Source organism: Somniosus microcephalus, chromosome 11 (genome assembly GCF_052327205.1).
Source record: "Somniosus microcephalus isolate GS21.2 chromosome 11, FLI_Smic_1.0, whole genome shotgun sequence".
Taxonomy (NCBI): Eukaryota; Metazoa; Chordata; class Chondrichthyes; order Squaliformes; family Somniosidae; genus Somniosus; species Somniosus microcephalus.
The window spans coordinates 116,315,935-116,335,106 of record NC_140997.1 but is presented as its reverse complement, the minus strand read 5'-3'; positions in this window follow the sequence as shown (position 1 = coordinate 116,335,106).

Below are 19,172 nucleotides of genomic sequence, written 5' to 3'. Positions count from 1 at the left end.
TGAGCCTGCGAGTAGGCGCGGGAAGAGAAACCCAGCCGCAGCCGGGGAGGGAAACACCGGTCTGCGAGAGGGCTGGGGAGGCGAACGGGAACCGTGCGGGTGAGAGCCGGGTGCGGAGAGCGAGACTGCGAGGAGCCAGTCCAGCGGCTGAGCTGTTCTCCACCAACGGGGTACTCAGAGCCGGCAAAACCGAACGTGCGGGAGTGGGTGAGAGACACAGCCGAAAACGGGGTGAGAGACTGCGCGAGAGCCAGTCCAGCGGCTGAACTGTTCTCCACCAACGGGGTACCCAGGGCCGGTAGCACCGAACGTGCGGGTGAGAGAGCGACAGAGCCGGGGACGGAGAGAGAGACTGCGCGAGAGCCAGTCCAGCGGCTGAACTGTCCTCCGTTAACGGGGTGTACCCAGCGCCGGTAGAGCCGTGCGGGCGGGAGGAAAAGACATAGCCGAGTAAGGGGAGCTGTGCGGAAGCCAGCCAGCGGCTGAACCTGTCCGCTGTGGGGGAAGCGTACCCCTTCCACCGGGAAGAAACGCGGGAAGCCGCCATTAGGCGGAGAAGACGCCAGAAGCGGGAAACCGCCATTGAAGTGGGCGGGGCGAGAAAGGAAGAGCGGGAAACCGCCATTGTCGCGGGAAAACCGCCATCTTGATTGACATACCGCCATTGAAGCGGGCGGGGAGAGAAGGAAAGAGCGGGAAACCGCCGATTTCGCGGGAAAACCGCCATCTTAGAAACAAACAAATAAATAAGAATACTTAAAGAAATACTGGTGCTGCTCCCAAGGGAAGAAAAATGCCTAAGCGAGGGAATATTAACAACTTTAATTCTGAAATAGAAGACTGGGCCACGTACGTGGAACGCATCGAGATCTATTGTGAAGCCAACAAAATAGAGGAAGACGACAAGGCGATAACATTGTTAAACTCGATGGGCGCAAAGACATACGGGCTCTTGAAGGATTTACTAGCACCAGCTAAACCGGCGGATCAGTCTTTCGAAGAGATTGTGGTTGTTCTGAAGGACCACTTGAACCCCACACCGTTGATGTTGGCTGAGCGATTCAAATTCTATGCAAGAATGCAACGGAAAGACGAAAACAACGCAGAATACTTGGTCGAACTGCGTAGGCTAGCGAAATACTGCCAGTTCGGAGGGAATCTGACAGAGGCACTGCGAGACAAGTTTGTAGGTGGATTGTCCAAGGAAGGGATGCAAAAGCACCTACTAGAAGAGAACGACCTTACACTTGACAGGGCTGTCCTTATAGCCGCATCACACGAAGCCGCAGCGAAAGGAACGGCGGAAATGCAACTAAAGGCGGCGGCGCTCGGGGTGGACCAAATTACCTCGAGTACAACAAAATGCTATCGTTGTGGGAAGACAACACACGACCAGAATCAATGCTGGTTTAAGAACCAAGAATGTAGGAAATGTGGCAAACTGGGTCACATCGCTAAGGTATGCCGGTCAGGGAAGAAGACCAACAACTAAAGGAAACCATCACAAGAAAAGTACAACAAGGTATACAAGGGGGCTGAGAAGAGTTCAGACGAACAGAATCCAGACTCAGATCCAAACGGCCAGGAGCTGGGTAGTCTGAGTATCCACCATGTGAGTAAGGAAGCTGACCTACAAACTATCTGGGTCATGCTAAAAATAGCTGGAGTCCAAGTGAAAATGGAGTTGGACACTGGATCAGCTGTATCAGTCATAAATCGAGGGGATTACCACCGGCTATTCTCACACATACCCTTAAGAGATACCAAGTTCGTATTGCAGACATACACGGGGCATAAAGTATACCCCATGGGAAAAATAAGAGTCAAGGTGAGAGATAGGGGTAAAGAACACCCAAGAATGAACTTGTATGTACTACATGAGGGAGGACCACCACTTCTAGGATGGGAGTGGATCAAGAAAATAGACATGGAATGGCACTACCTACAAGCAATGACGAGTGAGGACTCGGTGCAGACAAGCAGCTCAGACTCTGAGCCGGAAGACGATAAGTCCAGCCCACGTATGAAAAACAAGGTTAACATGAACTCACTGACTAAGGTTGGAAAAACGATGGCGTGCATAAAGACAGAGAATTCTGAGTCTGTTCAAGTCACAGACATATGCATTACGGAGGAACACCGAGCTCGAACTCAACGTTATTTCAAAGTACGACAACAATTCGAACAATTAAGTTACCGTCTCGTACAGGAGATGAAAACAATGAAAAAGTTCTATGACACCGAATGGGAGAGTCTGGAAAGACAACAGAACCTGCTGGCTCAAGCAGAGAGCGACCATAGAGCCATCGTGACCAATTACCGATCACACCTCCCTTATGATGTTCAGGAGTTAGAATATTTGCATGATCTAGAGATACAGCATAAAGGCAAACCACGCTACACTGAGGATTTTGTTCTGCAATTGGAGACGGAGCTAGTGCAGGCAAGGTTAAGAGAAGCTGAATCACAGTGTGCACTTAAAGAGATGCAGAAAAAAATCTTGGACATGGAAAAGAGAAACGCTTCTTTACCTGATGTGGATAATGTGGCCATGTTGCAAGAGGAGCTTATCACTCAGTTAAATGAAAATAAAGGGAAAATGACTGAGATAGACTGCAAGAATAAAGAAGATTTGATGGCAGTGAGACTTCAAGAGGCAGATAGCATAGCAGCCTTGGCTGAACTCCAACAGGAAATTGCGAAAGAAGCAAATGAAGAGGAATCTTCAGGAAGCCGGGATTTTATTCCAGTTCTTCTCTACGACTCCTTACAAGCAGAGTGTGAGAAGTGGAAAGAACAGTATGAACAGGCCCAGGCTACAATTCTGGAGGGGATTAACTCGGCAACCTCCGAAAAGCTAGTTTCAGTAGAAGCATATGAACAACTAAAGGTTGAACATGAGCAAGAAGTCCAAAGGCTGCAGGAAATTCTTGATGAGCTCAAGGCCAAGACAGACTCATCGGTAGAAGTTCCATCCATAGATGAGAATTTAGCGGTGAAAGACATGGCAGAACATGAAAGACAAGATGTCCAAGAACTCATAAAAATATTGGAGGAAACCCAAGACAAATATGAGGCGGCAATGACCGAGGTTCAACGACTTGAAGAGCAGAGTCAACTGGGAATCCTTTCAGTGGAAGGGAAGGAAACTGTAAGAAACACAGAGACTGTAAGAATGGGCTCTGAACATGAGCTTGGGAGCATCAAGGCGCAACTTCTTCGAGCGCTTGAAACCAAAGTACAAGAGGAAAGGAAGGTGAAAGCATTGGAGGGAAAGGTGGATGAAATGGTGAAGACTCTGATCCACAGAGTCCCTGCGGAAGAGTTAACGGTCAGCCAACTCCTTCACATGCTGAGAGACAAGACTCCACAATGGGAACACGAGCTTCAATCTGCAAAGGGAAGGAATTCGGAGCTCCCAAAAGTTACAGAAATAACTGAGGTGGCAACACAGATTTTGTGTTACAGTTTACTCTATGAAGAGTTCGTTGAATCATGTCAATGTGAACAGAAGAATGTTGAAACAGCTGCTTCAGTAGAAGGATTAAATAGCCTGATACCGCAATCCCCGGTGGAAGGGAAGGTATTGAACTCACAAATGAGGTCAGTAGTGAAGGAATGGCAGACAACCCAGGAAGAGCGGATTAATATGAATGCATGAAGAAGCCTTTTCAAGAAAGATGTCTAGGGAAGGAACCACCGTCAGCTAATGTCCAGACGGGTGAGGAGGAAGAAGAAGGCTCTCTCACTGGCCTAACTCAGGACGAACCCGAATATTACCATGACCTGTTGAGTGACACTGAATATTACGAGGATGTGGTCTGCCCAGCTTGTGATGAAAACTCCCAAAGTGCTGAAATCCGGAGGAAGCACTTAAGGTCTAAGGAACATAGAGAGTTGGTGGCGCTACAGCTGGCAGCCGAGAAAGGAGTTCTGAGAGTTTCAAAAAGGCAGGAAAGAAAAAGAAGAAGCAGAAGATAATAACTGCCTAAAATATTAGCACTTCTACCATCTCAGGCGGAACACTACGAAAGGAGCTAAATTAGTTGAAAAACTGGAAAATGTCAAGACAGCCAGTTGGTTGTAAAAGTCCGCACTGCTGGTTCAACAGGACGAAAGTTCAAGCTGTTACGTCAAGAAAAAGGCTATGGAGGAGTCACGCTAGCCAGGTGAACCGGCTACACCAAAGAAATGTTGTTCGGAACGAGTCAAGATCAGAGACTGAATCTATGAACTGTTTCCGCAGAGACTGAACCTGTGAACTGTTCCCACCGAGATTATATCTGTAATTGTTTATAGGAAGTTGAAGATATGTATGTTTAACGGAGACTCTGTAAGTAATAAGCTAAAAAGGGAGGATTGTAGTGTATGTACCCGTCTACCTTTAAGGGAACTATTGAATGTAACCGTTCACCTTTAAGAGAACTACTTTAGGTGTGGCACTATTTGTTTGGCTTCTGTATACTGTAATACCGATAGTGACCACACCAGTATATAAGTGTTGTGGCAGGATTGCTGGGGCAGATTCGCCCGGACCTTCGAATAGTAAAGACCTGTTTTGTTTGTTACTTCTGAAGTCTGTGTATTTATTAACTGCACAACCCACAGACTTTACAGGTACCATTGTTACAAGTGTAAGTTCCCTGCGATTGGTTACTGTCTCTCGCCTTCCATCCTAACTGGCCTGCCCATTCTGTTTTTTCAGTAGGCAGGATGGTCCAGGCGGCTGTCCTTATTACACATAGGCAGATTATTATCATCTGGTTTAACATATTTCCTGATTTATCCTAGAAATCTTTAAATTTTCCTAATTATTGTTATACAGCATTAAATATAAACATATATAGCAATCCGAAAATAATCAGTCCTTCAATGGAGTGCCAAATTATGGTGGGCACGGATCTTTTCCCGTTTCTGAAGTGGTGTCTGGTGCAGTATGTTTATACTCCACCTCCGGCGTTTCCTCCGGATGATGCAACTTGCACCTTGTAGCGTGTACCCAATCAGGTTTTTCTTTCAATTTGAGAGCTGTTCGAGTTGTAAGCAGCACCAAATATGGTCCTTTCCACCTAGGAGAAAAAGATTCTTTATTTAGCGCTTTCACATAAACTTGATCTCCGGGTTTAAAGGGGTGCATGTTTCCTTCTGTGGGGCGCGTCTGGGCCTGTCTCACTTTCTCATGTATTCTTCCTGCTGTTTCACACATGGCCTGAGCATATTTTAATGATTTTTCATCATTCCAAATTAATGCCACCTTCTCTGGAGTCATGGGTGGGCGTGTGCCTGTTGTCATAGGCCGGCCCATCAAGATCTCATGTGGTGTCAGACCTGTGTTTTTATTTTTCTGATTTCTCAGGGCATACATTACTACTGGCACGGCATCCGACCATTGCAACCCATTTTGCTGGCATACTTTGGTTAGGGCGGCCTTGATTTCCCCATTCACTCTTTCCACTATTCCTGAGGATTGTGGCTGGTAAGGTATGTGCAATTTCCATTGAAATCCAAGGGCTTCAGTTAAGTTTTTTATCAGTTTGCTGGTGAAATGAGTTCCTCTGTCACTGTTTACTCCCATAGGTATTCCAAATCTAGGTATTATTTCTTTTAGCAGAATGCTTACTACTGTTCTGGCATCATCCCTCCTAGTGGGGTATGCCTCTACCCATCTGGAGAACATATCTACTATTACCAGTATGTACTTAAATCCTTTTACTGCGGGCATATGTACAAAATCTATCTGTAGATTCTCAAAGGGCAGCTCTGGTTGGGGTAGGTGATCAAAATTTGCGGGCGATTTCCCTCTATTGTTCTGCTGACATACTAAACACGTTCTGGCAACTTTTTCAATTGTTACCGTTATTCCTGGTGCATACCATTGTTGGGACAATGCATGTGCCATCCCTCCTTTGCCCATGTGAGCCTGTCCATGTGCCAGGCGAGACAGGGGCAAAAACAAGCTTCGTGGGCAAACCACTCGGCCATCAGGATGCATCCATATATCATGATCTTGATAGCAACCTGCCTTACTCCAAGTACGTTTTTCTTGGACTGTTGCCTGACTTTGGGCCTGTCGTAGTAGATCAGCATCAATGCTACTAGGAAGTTCTGGAGGAAAGTTACTAACGGTATTTTTGGCGGCTTGAAGCTGTGGGGCCTGCCTCAGTGCGACTGCTTTAGCCACACTATCAGCAAACCTATTTCCACACGAGACTTCATCACCTGCCACGGTGTGGGCCTCACATTTTAGTACTGCAATTTTACTTGGCAACTGAATAGCCTCCAACAAATTTAACACCATTTGCGCATGCTTAATAGATTTTCCTGAGGATGTAATAAAACCTCTGTTTTTCCATAATTGTCCAAAATCATGCACTACCCCAAATGCATAATGGGAGTCAGTATAGATATTGACGCTTTGATCTTTAGCCAAAATACAGGCTCTGGTTAATGCATATAGTTCAGCTGCTTGTGCAGATGTGCCAGGTGGCAACGCATAAGCTTCCAATAATTCATGAGGAGTCACCACCGCATAACCTGCTAATAGTTGATCATCACTAGGTCGATGCGAAGAACCATCCGTGAAGGGGATCAAGTCAGGATTATCAATAGGATCACTTAGCAAATCTGGCCTGGGTGTAGTGGTGGCTTCAACAGTTAACAAGCAGTCGTGTTCTGGTTCACCTGGATATTCTGTTGGTATTGGCACGAAGGTCGCCGGGTTGACAGCTGGTGATCGCTGGTAGGTATAATTAGAGTGTGACAAGAGGATTATCTCATACCCAGTCCTTCTTGCCGCCGTAAAGTGCTGAGTAGCTGCCGAATTTAATAATAGCAGCACTGTGTGGGGAACAATTACCACACAAGGGTGATCAAGCACTATAGGGATGGATTTTTCCACTATTGTGGCGGTTGCATGCCTCTCACTACTGGTAAGGCTACAGAGTAATATGCTACAGGCCTTTTTCCTCCCCCATGTTCTTGTGCCAGTACTCCTGTTGCAAAGCCTTCTCTTTCATTGGCGTATAACTGAAAAGGCTTATTATACTTAGGTAGTCCTAACGCGGGAGCACTGACCATAGCTTTTTTAAGATCACTGAATGCCTTATCTCGTTCTGGCGTCCATTCGACTATGGGGGGCTCTGTCTGCAGCGTAGCTGATCGTAAGACCGCATCCATTTCCCTGTAGTCATATATCCATTGTCTACAATAACCCACCATTCCCAGAAACGACAAAATGTCCTTCTTTGTTCGTGCGATCAGCACTTTATCCACTGCTCTTATTCTTTCCAGTCCCAATCTTCGCTGTCCATACTCCAACTGAAAACCCAAATACTGGACGGATGTTTGGCAAAACTGCAACTTCTCGGAGGACACCCTGTGTCCCCTGCTAGCCAGATGCTGGAGCAATTTTACAGTATCTTCTTGGCAGTCTGGCCCCGTTCGGGAGGCAACCAAAAGGTCATCTGCGTACTGGATTAAGGTGGACTGATCCGATAACTGACATTCCTCCAAGTCATTTTTAACCGCTGCCGCATACACCGCAGGACTTTCAGTATACCCCTGGGGCAACCTGGTCCAGGTATATTGCTGATTTTTATAAGTAAAGGCAAACAGATATTGACTGTCCTTATGCAGTGGTATGGAGAAGAAAGCAGAACACAAATCGATAACCGAAAAGGTAGTTGCATCAGCTGGTATAGAGGAGAGGATGATGTTGGTATCTGGCACCAAGGGAGCAATGGGAATGACTATTTTATTGATCGCCCGGAGATCTTGCACAAAACGCCAGTCATTTGGTCTTCCTACTTTCGGGATGGGCAAAATAGGAGTATTGCAGGGGCTCTGTGTTTTGACTAAAACCCCTTGCTGCAGTAAAGAATGTATTACCGCTGCTATTCCTTCCTCGGCCTCTGGGGCCAGGCGGTACTGCTTTAGACAGAGCAAAACAGCATTCTTCTGTAGCTGGACCCTATGTTCAGGTGCCGAATGCACCTTTCCCACATGATTCTTGTGCTTTGCCCATAATTCAGAAGGTACTTTAGTCAATGCCCATGGTAACAATTGTGGATTTTCCTTAGGGGGCTGCTGTCTTTCAAAAATAGTATCCCATTCTTTTCTTAACCAGCGAATTTTTCCTTCTGTTTCATTAAAGAATTCTATCTCCACCTTTCCAGCTTGAATTGGCAACATGATGGAATAGACTGGCTTGTGGTGTTGTATTCTTTTTATCATCTCCCCCACTTCCTTCGCCTGAGCCGGGGCTCTGACTGCTATAGTCAGGTGGGGTTCGGATGTGTGATGCATCCTAAATCTTTCTTTTTGTTCGTGTGTAAGGTGAACCAACATTCCCAGGCCTTTATCTCCAAAGAATAAATAAGGTGAAATCTGCAGCAATTCTGGCTGGTTTAGGTATGAGCAAACCAATTCTTGATAATTGGGTGTTTCTTTATGCGTGTACCATGCCGTACAATGGGTCCATTTCTTTTCTCTACTGGTTTCAATTAGATATTGTAAATACTGCCCCTGAGGATCTTCCAATTCCTGCAAGGCTTGGTATACATTTTTTACCAATTGGCCATAAGGATTGCTATTCAGCTGCCAGCAGTACAAAATGGGGACTCCTTCTACTTGCTTTTCCTCTATCATTAAATTCATTAACTGATGAGTTTGTATTTGAGGCAGTTCCATGAACATGCCGTCTCGAGTGCAGTATATAACTGCTCCCAATTTACATAAAGCCTGTCTTCCCAACATAGGGAGAGGGGCGGTCTGAGAAATTATGAGGGTGTCTGTGACGGATTGCCCGTGCACTTGAATTTCGGTAGGTTTGGAGAGGGGTTCTAACATAGGGATACCGGCTACTCCCATGCTTACAACGTTAAATTGACTGGCGGGTATACCCACCGAGGGGGGTACAGAGGACATTGTTGCACCGGTATCAACCAGAAGGTCCAAATGGCTATTTCCTATTTTAACTGTAGTCATAGGCTGTTCTCTCATGGATTTGGACAATCTGATCAGAGCCGCCTGTACCACCGCTTCTCCGTGGCACCCCTATGCGGATGGATTAGGGTTACTGAAAGAAAAGGAAGTTCCTTCTGCCCCTGGAGCTGGATACCCTCCTTGTTGGGCATATCCCTGCTGTGGCCTTGGGGGGCATCAGCAATCTCTAGCCCAATGTCCTCTTTTCCCACAGTTCCTACATTCATCCTGTGATCTATCTCTCATTTGCCATTGTCCTCTTCCCCTTCCTCTGCCTCTACCATAACCTCCTCTTCCTGCAAATTCTCTTCTATTCTGTTGGAAATATTGTCCCGCTGTTTTTGGCTTTTGCTCTTTCGACTGAGTAAAGAGTCCTTCCCTATCCATATTTACCAGAGCAGTAACTACGTCCGCCCAGGGCTGAGTCTGCCAATTTAGATTAATCATTTTAAAGGCTTGAGCTTGAAAGGGTAACATGCAGTTTAGCAGTGTTTGTACTGCCAAAGGTCCATTGTCTGCTAACGGAACTCCCGCATGTTCCTCCCACTTGCTTTTAAATCGAGCTACAAAATCAGGAATTGTCTCCTCCTTTCTTTGCAGACATCGAGTAACTTCTCCTATGTCACTATGCTTCTTGGCTCCTCTCATTATAGCCTCTTTACCTCTATGTTCTAACCAGTGAGCAAAAGACTCATTTCCCTGGTCCAGTTGTACATCATCTTGTCGCCAATCTCCATTTTCTCCCGGGGGAACAGCAAATCCGTCCCTTAGGGTCGACCATGAGGACCCATACGCACATTTTAGCAGCATTAGCACATCCCCAGGAAGAGGGCTGTAAATGGTACACATTTGTTCTAGCCAATTATGAAAGGCAGTGGGCTTCTTTAAGGGGTCTGGTGCCTCGGCTATCATAGCTCTAGCTTCCGCTGGGGACCATGGTTTTAACACTGCCACCTCTCCTATCATGACTCGAGGAAGTTGATGGGTAGTAGTGTCAGGTTCGAGCGCGCCTCTGTCTCTAGGGGCTGTTTCTTTTGTTTGTGACCTAGTTGTAGGTCCGTTACATGAGGGTAGGTCCTGTACATTACTACCAGGCAGTGCAGCAGCTCCTGCTCCGAGTGCCTCTGCTGGAGGAGGAGGTTCAATTACGGGTTCATCTGCGGGTGGGGGTGGAGCTCCAGGCTGTGCCCCTGGTAGGGGTACAACTGGCTGTGGTGCCACTAGACCTGCTGGATTGTATGGAGGCGGCGCCGGAAATCATGCCGGTTGCTGTCTTAGAGCAGCCGCTATCATTAGTAAATTATTTAACTCTTCCCCCATCTCAACCGGATCTCCCGCTGGGGTTCGGGGATACATTCCTACAACAGGAGCCTTAGGCAGCACCTCTTCCTTTTTCTGACTAGCCTCTGCCTCTTCCTGTTTCCCCTTCTTCTTTGGGGGTTGGTGTCTTTTTGCTACTTCCATCCACCTAGCAAAGCACCATAACATATAGGGGGTGTCCCACTCAGGATCCCCTCCTTCATTTCTAGTAATTTCTTCCCATTCTTTTATTAAAGGTATTTTAAAACTTCCCCCATAAGGCCAATCTCCACCCGACCATCCATACAGATCACTACTAAAAGTTACCGCATACCGATTGTCTCCTGTTTCTTTTATTACAGTTTCGGCTGGCGATCCCGGTGGAACGATGGGATCTCCTACCTTTTTTTGATGTTGCATGAGCTTTTTTATTCTGTCATTCGTTCTTTTACATATCTTGATTTTACCATTTGCAGCCTCCTGTTTTACCTTGCCTCGGGCTCCTTTCTTGGCAGGCTCGGACGAATCCACTCGACTGCCGTTATTTCCCATCTTCTCCTTACTCCTGTAACTTAGTTTTAAACTTACTGGTTATACAACCGCGGGTTATTTTATATACACAAAATACAATGAGCGCCCACCGGTTTTTCCGTCCGCGAGTCTCGAAGTCAACCCTTTATTCTCTTTGTAGCTACTTAATTCGGTGCCATAGTCTTTTCTCTCTTCTCAGCAGTCTTGTCTCAGCCTGATGGGCTTCTTGGCTCAGCATGAGTCACCGGCCGGATAACTAGGCAACCACGCGCCGTCCCCCTTTCAGCTGGGACGCGCTAGGTGCTCTCCCCCTTTCAGCTGGGAGGCACCGGGCACTTTCCTTTTATTTTTAGGAGAGTCCCTTTTTTAATTTCCTTTGTCTAATTGGAGCCTAAGCAGGCCAAGTGATATACAAGGTTGACGCTATACCCAACTTAGACCTTCTTAGTTCTTTTGGATCCCGTTGTTAGGGATCCTGCACAACTACGCCAAATTCTGTCGAGGAAATTAACTATCAGACGGAGACTTCGAGGTTCGCTTTAGGAATTTATTACATGATATCACGGAGAGTCTGCAGCAGTCCCTACTGCTCACCAGCACTCTAAATTACTAATGTACAGCGCTCATAGTTATACAGCAAGGTAAACAACTTCATGTGATTAGCTTACATTAAATTTCAACATATGGTTTCATAGGTTCCATTGTTCTCAAGAAACAGATTAACATGTTCACATTTTATCACCAGATGTCCTAAGCCAAAGGGTCAGCTTGACTTTATTATGGCAGTCAGCAGTTCTTTTAGTTTTAACTAGTTTAGTGTCCTTTGTTCAATTAGTAAAGTGGTCAAGTATCCCAGCATGCCTTAATGTTTAATACGTTTTCTCCCACACTTGGTGATATTCACCTTCTCAAAAATGTAAGAGAAAATCCTCTCTTCCATCTTCGTTCTTTCATCAAACACAGGGTCTATTGCATTACATCCCTTTTGCCAAAGTTCTGCCGTGGTCGCCATTTTCTGTAAGGGGTGTTGTGTGTGGTCAGCTTCACCTCTGACTCCCTGAGCGGTTTGAATCGCTCCCACTCCCTTGGTTCTATACTTTGGACTTATTTGGGGGTTGTAATGAAATTGCAACAGACACCTGAGTTGGTCAAAAGAATTGAGATTTTTATTTTGAGACAGGAAAATATACAATACAATAAATCTTATACTCTAAAAGGGGGAACACTTTGGAATATGCGAGGGAGAATTACAATAGACAAAATACCTTACCCTCCCAATCCCACTATCCTAACTAGGCTGAAATCCAGAGGACCAGGAAATGCTCACCAAACGACTTTCTTGACAGATTGTAGAGGTTCGCGATTTCGGGGTTCCCTTTAGTTGTGGTGGTTGGGGCCTGCCGTACCCCGGACGTGGTGGAAGACTGCACCTGCATTGCGTTTTCCGTCTTCGCCTGTCCGCTGATGCGATTGGATGCGTAGTTGGATTTATCGGGTAAGTACCCAATTTTCTTTGGTTAGGTATAGTTTTTAGAGTCTTTTGTGTCAAATCTTACCCAGGGGTAAGTCAGACTAGCTTGTAGAGTGGAAACAAGTTTGTGAATTTTCGACTTCTTGGTAGTTGGTTTCTTGTTGGTCGCGGTGGCCCAATATTACCTAGTTGGTGGTAATATTGTTAGTTGTTGGTTTCTTGAGGCCGTTGGTTGCCGCGATTTCCTTTTCCTTCTGTTTCGTTCTTCTTTCCTCAAGTCTCTGATCCTCCAACTGAGTACGGTGATGATGATATCTTTTTCTGAACCGTACTTTCTCTTTCCTGTACTGAACTTGAACCTTCTGGAGCTGTGTCCTCAACTGTGTGAACTGTACTGTCTCTCGAACCCAACGTGCTCCGTTTCACTGAACAGGCAGGTCTCAATTATACTGTTTTGAGGCCTGGCTTATCTGACCACCAAATCTCCTCTGGTTCTTTGTTAATTTTGGCGGGCCCGTTAATTTTAATATGTTTAAAATTCTCCTCGAGTTTCAGGGATGGTCCCATCTATTTTTAATTGGCTTTTAACTGGTTTCGGGATTGCTTTGAAATCAGTTTAAATGTGATAAGTGTTTTGGAACTCTTTCTGAGTGGTTTTAAACTGTTGTTTGATTGTTTTCTCCTGCTGGGGCCAGGTTCTCCTTTGTTGACTGTTGGCATGTATTGTATCATTCATGTTCTCGGTGGCCCTGTAAGTTTTCGGCGGGAACAGTCTTTTCCGTGGGCTTATTGTCTTTATGTAGAATGACTGGGATGGCCCAGAACATTCTCAGACAATCTGGCCCCTAACTGTCTGTCCCACCCATTCCTTTTGTGGCAGCTTTTTCACAGACCTGAACATGCCTTTTAAACTAGCCAAATCTTCCTGGGGTTTTGATTTTAGGTCCCCTTTGGCCCAATATTATTTCAAACAGTCCAATATCTCTTCTTTCTTACTTTGGGGGAATCTGTATAATTTTGCGAGCCTTACAAGTGGTTGAGGTGAATAGCATGTATTTAAGGGAAAGCTAGATAAACACCTGATGGAGAAAGGAATAGAAGGATAGTCCGTTGGGATCAGGAATGTGAATCCTGCTCTACCACAGTTAGGATCTTAGCCCCATTCTATTTATTACTGTTATGTCTTACAGTCTCAACCACTATAATTTTAAACCTAGTGACAGGAAAACACATCTGAAAATAACCCTTCCATTCCTTGCCATACACTAGGCTGTGACTATTAGAGATTCTAGCAATATGCTCCCAAGTTCCTCTTCAGCCTTTTTCTTTCCTGAAGCTCCCATAACATGCATTAAGTCCCCAAATTCATTGCTTTAGTCCATTAGGTCATCTGTCTCTCTATCTGACAGCTGTTGTAAACTCACTTCAAACGCCAAGTACAGCAGCTCTGATAGCCTTGGATTGGGGGTGTGTGGATGTGCCACTTGGTGTGGTGTTGAGTCAGGGGCCAAGGAGGGGGGTCACAGGTACAGGGCCCAGTCTGTGCAGAACCAGTTGATCTCAGCCAGGGCCCCAGTTGGGACACAGCAATTGAACTCAGCGCCCCAAGTTAGGAAGGGGAGAAATCAGCACCAGATCCCATTCCTGATCGTTGATCAGTGGCTATGCTGGAAAACGTGTGTGTGTATATAGTGTGTGAATCATAGAATGATACAGTACAGAACAAGGTCATTCAGCCCATCATGCCTGTGCCAGCTCATTGTTAGAGCTATCCAATTAATCCCACTCCCCTGCTCTGTAAGTTTTTCCCTTTAAGTTTTTATCCAATTTTCTTTTGAATATTACTATTGAATCTCCTTCCACCACCCTTTCAGGCATTGCCTTCCAGATCACAACCCACTGTAAAAAAATGTCTCCTCATGTTGTCTCTGGTTCTTTTGCCAATCACTTTAAATCTCTGTCCTCTGGTTGCCGACCCTTCTGCCACGGGACACAGTTTTTCTTTAGTTACTCTATCAAAACTTCATGATTTTGAACACCTACCTCTAAAAAATCTCCTCCTAACCTTCTCTGCTCTAAGGAGAACAACCACAGCTTCTCCAGTCTCTGGACATAACTGAAGTCCCTCATCACTGGAACCATCTCTTTTGCACCCTCTCCAAGGCCTTGGCATCCTTCCTGAAGTGTGGTGCCCAGAATTGGCCACAATACTCCAGCTGAGGCCTAACCAGTGTTTTATAAAGGTTTAGCATAACATCCTTGCTTTTGTACTCTATTCCTCTATTAATAAAGCCAATGACCCCATATGCTTTTAACAATCTTGTCAACTTGTCCTGCCACCTTCAAAGATTTGTGTATATACAACCCCATGTCTCTCTGTTCCTGCACCCTCTTTAACATTGTACCATTTGTTCATATTACCATTCCTCATTCTTCCTATCAAAATATATCACTTCACACTTCTGTTAAATTTCATCTGCCACATGTCTGGCCATTTTACCAGTCTATGTCCTTCTGAAGTCTGTTACTATCCTTTGGTTTGTAGCAGGATCTGGATGGAAATATTTCCCAGTGCCTCTCGCAGTGTCATTATCAAAATGTTTTGATCTGTGAGGATCCAGTGCAATAGTGAGGGAGTGCCGAATGTGACGTCTTTCTGATGAGACAAACTGAGGCCTTGTCTGCCCTCTCAGGTGGAGGTAAAAGATCCCACGGCACTATTGGAAAAAGAGCAGGAGAGTTCTCCTGGTGTCTTGGCCAACAATTACTGAGCTTACTATGTGCAAATTGACTGCTGCATTTCCTACATTACAACAGTGGCTACACTTTAAAAGTATATACTTGGGTATAAAGCGCTTTCAGATGTCCTGAGGTCATGAAAGGTGCTATATACCTTTATTTCCATATGAAATATCACTCTGAGTAACAGCACAAGCTCTTATTGAGTTTGAGCAGATAGTTATGGCACAGTTAGGTTGCATCTTGTTCACGTGGTATTTTAGGGACACACAAGGCTCAGATCATCCAGGTGTAATAAGACAAATAGTAGTGAGTGACGTGGCAGGAATGGGGAGCAAATGTGAAGGAGATTCTTCCATAAAAGTTAATAAGACATGCATTGAACTTGGCACCCTTGCCACCTCTGCAGTGACCCAAAGGGATTTTGTCCTCTTCCAACCGAGAAGAGACCTACTAATCTGCCTTACAGGGTTTAGAGTATGGAGCTACAGGAATTCTCTGTTGGGATCAGTTGAATCGAACAAGACAGCCCAACCATGTAAGTGCAGCATCAGAATGGTCCTACTTCTACGATAAGTAGACAACTCTCTATGTGTGTGGTATTGATGAATCATGTTCACCTTTACCAACACATTACCCATTACCTCTAGTTCTATTCTGTTCTGTTATCCACTGTAATGAAGGTGATAGTTTTTTTTATTTGTTCATGGGATGTGGATTTCGCTGGCAAGCTCAGCATTTATTGCCCATCCCTTATTGCTCTTGAGAAGGTGATGATTCTTCTTGAATAAACTGTTGTGTTTGTACCGCTATACACAACTACATAAAATAATAAAGCAGCAGAGACTGAGAGTAACTTTAAGTGATCTTTACTGGTTAACTGGAACTTCGGCACTGACTATACAAATCGATACGCGTCTGTTATATACACTCGCAACTAAGGATGTACATCCACAAAACAAAGTAGTCCCTTAAATGCTGTATACATTACACTTCCTCCCCCTTTAGTTTAATAGTATATTAACGCAAAATTTACAGTAACCTTTTTGTTTTCTTAAAAGTAACAAAATTCAAATTCCAACATAACATTTTATTTTGTCAACAACCCTTTTACAAGTCAAGTCTCTGGCGAGGCCTCCTCTGCCTCTCTGGGTAACGTCTCTCCAGACTCTTTTGCTTTGGGGAATGAGACTGTACAGGTACAGGTGCATCAGATGAGCTATCAGCACAGGTAGAGCTCTCAGCTGTGGATGAGGCTGGTGCTGATGCTGATGAATCAGGAGTGTCTGTTTCCATGTCAGGTGAGTCTGGGCAAGGTATAGGGGTGTTTTCCACCTGAACATCCAGAATTTGGTCCACATGACATCTCGAAACGTTCTCTCCCACATCCACTGTATACATCAGTGGTCCCTCTCTTGTGGATATTGTCCCTGGTTGCCACTTTTCCGTCCGGAAATCACAAGCAAGAACTGACTGTCCCACACTGAAGCTTCTTGTTGGCTTAGCATTCAAATGTTTGAACTGTTTGTTCTCTACATCACGATGTACATTCGGTTTAAGAAGGTCCATGCGAGATCTCAGGTTCCTGTTCAGAAACATCATCGCTGGAGTCTGATTAGTGGCTGCGTGTACTGCGTTCCGATAAGCAAAGAGGAAATTGTCTATCTTGTGTTGCAGTGGTAGATTCTCGCTGTACATTGCTTTGATGGCCTTCTTGAAAGTCTGTACGAATCTTTCTGCCAAGCCATTTGTAGCTGGATGGTACGGGGCACATGTGTAGTGCTTGATTCCATTTTTCCTCATGAAACCTTGGAATTCGTCAGAGACAAATTGTCGTCCATTGTCTGTGCAGATTTGTTCTGGTAGGCCATTTCTAGTGAACATGGTCCTCAGAACTGAAATGGTTTTTTCAGGTGTGGTTAATTTCATTTTAATGACCTCGGGCCATTTGGAATGTGCATCGACTGCAATCAAGAACATGGAGTCCATGAACGGTCCAGCAAAGTCGATGTGCACACATTGCCATGGTGATGAGGGCCATTCCCATGGATGGAGAGGGGCTTGTGGTAGTGCGTTCTGGACTTTTTGACATCCTGAGCAGCTCTTTGTCAGGTCCTCGATCTGTTTGTCAATTCCTGGCCACCACACGTATCCACGAGCAAGGCTTTTCATCTTTACCGTACCTAAGTGGCCTTCATGCAGCTCATCTAACACTCGGTTATGAAGCTTGGGAGGAATCACAACTCGTGAGCCGCACATCAGTGTTCCCCGACACACTGATAACTGCTCCCTCCTAGCTGAGAATGCTGGAAACAATGAGTCACCATGCGCTGGCCATCCCTTCACAGTGATGTCATAAACTTTTGACAATGTAGGGTCATTGCGTGTTTCTCTTTCAATGAGGGAGTTTGTCACTGGTAGCTGCTCAACTATTGTTGTGTGAAATACCTCTGCTGAGTCAACTGTTGTAGTTCTCTCTGAGGTCGGCAGTGGTAAACGTGACAAACCATCAGCGTTGCCATGTTGCTTGGTCCCCTTGTATTCAATATCATACAGGTGAGCCCCTAGGAAGAGTGACCATCGCTGTAGCCATTGTGCCGTCATCACTGGAACGCCCTTCCTTGGGTTGAAGATTGAAACGAGAGGCTGGTGGTCAGTTAACAGTGTAAACTGTTGACCATACAAGTAGTGGTTGAATTTCTTGACTCCCCACACAAGGCTGAGGGCTTCTCGGTCAATCTGTGCATAATTGCGTTCAGCTGTAGTCAATGATCTTGAGGCAAAGGCTATTGGTCTTTCTGAGCCGTCTGGGAACTTATGTGACAACACGGCACCAATGCCATGGGGTGAAGCATCACATGCCAGTCGAATAGGTAAGGATGGGTCAAAGTGAGCTAACACCTCTTCTGAAGTAATGAGTCTTTTACTCTCTTGAAAAGCTTGTTCACAGCTATCACTCCACTGCCATTGTGAGCCTGTCTGTAGCAGTGCATTTAGTGGATGTAACACTGTGGATAGGTCGGGCAAGAGCTTGTGATAATAGTTCACCAGTCCAAGATATGATCTCAACAGACACATTTTCAGGTGTTGGTGCATTATTCACAGCTTCAATCTTGTCTGGAGACTTGTGTAAACCGTCCTTGTCAATCACATGTCCACAGTATGAGATTTCCTTTTTGAAAAACTCACACTTGTCTCGGTTCGCTCGGAGCCCATACTCCCGTAACCTGATGAGCACCTGTTCGAGGTTGGAAAGGTGGTCGTTGTCATTCTTGCCAGTAATGATGATGTCATCAAGATAACACTGAGTACCTGGGATCCCCTGCTGGACTTGGTCCATTGTCCTTTGCCAGATTGCAGGGCTGATGCTATTCCGAATACCGGCCGATTGTACTGGTAAAGGCCTTTGTGCGCATTTATTGTCAGGTACTTCTTTGATGCATCATCAATTTCCATTTGGAGATAGGCCTGGGCCAAGTCAATCTTTGTGAAGCATTCCCCTCTTGACAGGGAAGCAAAGATGTCCTCAATGCGAGGCAATGGGTACTGTACTGTGTGGAGGACTGGGTTAACAGTCACTTTAAAGTCTCCACGGATGCGCACTTTTCTTGGCTTTCCTGGTTTTGTGCTGGAGGTTTTCTTCATCACTGGAACTATAGGTGTGGCCCATTCACTCCAATCCACCTTGGACAGGACCCCTAATTGCTCCAAGTTCTCCAGCTCTGCTTCTACTGAAGGGCGAATTGCATAAGGCACTGGTCTGGCCCTGTGAAACTTTGGATTTGCATTCTCCTCAATCTTAATTTTTGCTTTCATGCCCTTAAGTGTTCCTATTCCCTTCTTGAACACTTCCTGAGAGTCAGAGAGTATTTGTGACAGTCTCACAGGAGTGGCGTTGCTGTCCTCCTTTGTTGACACAAACAGTGCTTGGATGGTGTGCCAATCCAACTGTATTTTCCTGAGCCATTCACGTCCCAGTAATGGTGGTCCTCCATTTTCCACTACATAGAGGTTCAATTCCAGTATTTTTTTTTCTTTGTATGTCACTGTCACTTTTATTTTACCTTTGGGGCACACTCTTTGTCCTGTGTATGTCTTTAACAGTACTTTAGTTGGAATTAGCGGTATGTGTGAAAACAGTCGTTTGTAG